The sequence below is a fragment of the Chrysochloris asiatica genome, unplaced genomic scaffold (assembly GCF_000296735.1).
Source record: "Chrysochloris asiatica unplaced genomic scaffold, ChrAsi1.0 scaffold00187, whole genome shotgun sequence".
Taxonomy (NCBI): domain Eukaryota; kingdom Metazoa; phylum Chordata; class Mammalia; order Afrosoricida; family Chrysochloridae; genus Chrysochloris; species Chrysochloris asiatica.
This window is the reverse complement of record NW_006408705.1, coordinates 3308650-3310678: the sequence shown is the minus strand read 5'-3', so window position 1 is coordinate 3310678 and position 2029 is coordinate 3308650.

Here is a 2029-nt window from a genome sequence, read left to right as displayed (position 1 = left end):
TGTCACTGACTCTGGGCCCAAGAGTCCCCAGGTCTTGCCAAACTGCTGGCCAACCAGTTCTCCATACAGGTTCACAGGAGTCTATTGAAAGTGGTTGAACTTAGCCACAGCTTCATTGCTGTTTTTCCCTTACTTCCCCTTATCGGTGACCAATGTGGTCACCAGTCAGAGCACATGTCTGCTCATGTATTCCCATTGAGTCTGAGTCTTGGAAGGAGGTTTGCCCCGAGGGGACCCGACCTCTTGCCTTGATGTCTCCTGGGAGAGCAACTTGCTTGTTCTTGTAGTAGTCAGTAGGACTGCCATTATTGTTTTTGATTTTTCCTGTCAGTCTTTCTTTCACGAAGTGTTTTCTGTTCTTCTAGCCACTCCAGGATGTTCTGCTTGTACTGGGACTCCTTTTTAACATTATATGTAGTATATATTACTAATGTAGAAAAAAAACAATAGAGTAAGTGTGATTCACGGTAACTCAAATACAATGTAAGTCAGGGACTACCTGAATATTTTTTGCTAAGTGGCGAGAAGAAGAGGCAGGAGACACTGCTTGAGGCTTCATACTAAGTACCTTTCCCTCATTTCATTCTCTACACCAAATTAAGGAGTCAGAAGGAGGACCGAATCTCATTAATTCTGCTTGTGATAGTCTTGATTATGCATAATAGTCTCCACATCTTCTTAGTCAGTGTCTCATATTTGAATGTCATTTGTTTTTTATGCAATCATCCTCTTTCCCAAAGCGTTCACCATTTGAAAATCACTCATATCCTTAAGTAGTTCTTCGTGATAGTTTAACAATTTGATTCTAAGGGCTTTACAGAAGTAAAAGATTTTCTGAGATGTGGATGAGTCTTGCTTCGTGAAAATGAGCAATTTGTGCCCAGTGTGATGCTATAGCAATATTGCATTAAGACTTTGCTGAGAACATGTGTCTTCTGGGAGTTTTGTCAAATGAAAGAAAAAATGAAGTCACTGTGCTTCTAACTTCTTTGCTAAGCTTAACAAAACAAAGCAGAATTTCTTAATTTTGAAAAGTGAGTGAGTTTACAATATTGAACTCCCTCCATCTTTTCCTCTTGTATCATGATGCTAAGCAAAGTCGAATTCTGCCAGCTAAGTCATAGAAAATTCTGTGAACAATGTTACAAATCTATTATTATCCCATCTTCAAAATGAAACCATAATAATTTCTGTCCTCTTTTAAAAGAATCCCTGGTGGATGGACAATGACATAGCCACAGAGGGCTAGAGGTGAGAGTGAAGCACCAGCTGATATGAAGTGAGGGGATATGCACAGGAACACCCAAACTTGTAGATAGTACCCATTTGACTTAGCCTTGATGGCTTGAATACCAGAACTCGACTAGCGGAAGATTGAAAAAACAATTTTTGATAAAGGAAACAAGTGTAAATTGCTACAATTTGATGAACCTGACCTATACTCATGGATGTAGTAGCTCAAAATACCAACTGAGAGGGAAGGAGTCTTCACAACAAGCATCAATCCTAACCCCGCTGTATACAGGGGTGATAGGGACCGGCAATTTAGACATCGGCTACCTAAAAATAGGAGGCAATAAAGGTATGAAGTGACTGGCTTACAAGTTTTCAAGAGGGAGTTTTGTTTAAGAGTGTGGGGGGGAAGGTAGCGTCTCCACTGAATAGTTTCTATTTTGTTAAAAAGAGATGGGGATAAGATTCTTACGATTCAATAGTGCATCATTGTTATCATGACAATTGCAACTGTCACAATTGCAAAGGTGGCAGTTTTACTATTGAGGGGGAGTAGTTAATCTTACAGTCCAGGAACAGAGGACCGTAGGATCATCATGGGAGAAGAGCATGAGTGGAATGTGGAATTCTAGCCAGAGAAGCAGCAACACCAGAGATGGAGGCAGAGAGGGGGACATGGAGAGAAAAAGCAGCTGAGGACTCTAGACTGATGGAAAGAGAGGGACTATCTGGCGACCAGGAGGCAGGTTTGCAGAATGTGCCCTTTGGTTGTTTAAATTATTATATATTCCTGAGT